Source organism: Trypanosoma theileri, assembly GCF_002087225.1.
Source record: "Trypanosoma theileri isolate Edinburgh chromosome Unknown TM35_Tth_92_V1, whole genome shotgun sequence".
NCBI lineage: Eukaryota > Euglenozoa > Kinetoplastea > Trypanosomatida > Trypanosomatidae > Trypanosoma > Trypanosoma theileri.
Window position 1 is genome coordinate 3,905 of NW_021639934.1, and position 609 is coordinate 4,513.

Here is a 609-nt window from a genome sequence, read left to right on the forward strand (position 1 = left end):
AGTAGACCGCTTGCATGATAATATGTATCCTTTAATAGAAAAAGAAAAGAAATGACCCTACAATACCCAAATAAGAGAGAGCCAAACACACAAACACAATACCCCACGGCTCTAGTTTATATATTAAATTACTGCACACATCTGTGTGTACTAGCAAGAGATGTATACCGTCAGTGGGCAGAACAGCCCAGTTTTCTGCAAACACACAACGGGAAAAGCAAGTAATGGAATTAATAGGAAAACAAAACACATACACATAAAAGTAAAAGAAAAGATATTATAATTAAAAGATAAAGCTGGTAAACAGATTATTAGTTCATTCACCCATGGGGGATATACGCAATTATGATTATGTTAGTTTAACCATTATTATTATTTACCCTCAGATGAGTCCCACCGTTCAGTACACCACAACGGAGAACAACACAACCACAATCAACAGCGGTGCTGCAGTGCGCATCCACACAGGATTGACACCGCTGTCAGCATTAGCCTTGTTCTGTAGAGTTGGAACGATGGTGTTAATTTCTGCGTTGGGTACAAGAGATGGAATGGTACTGTTTGCAGTTGGCGCTTCTGTAGGAGTACGGCTGATCTCTGCGTTGGCTT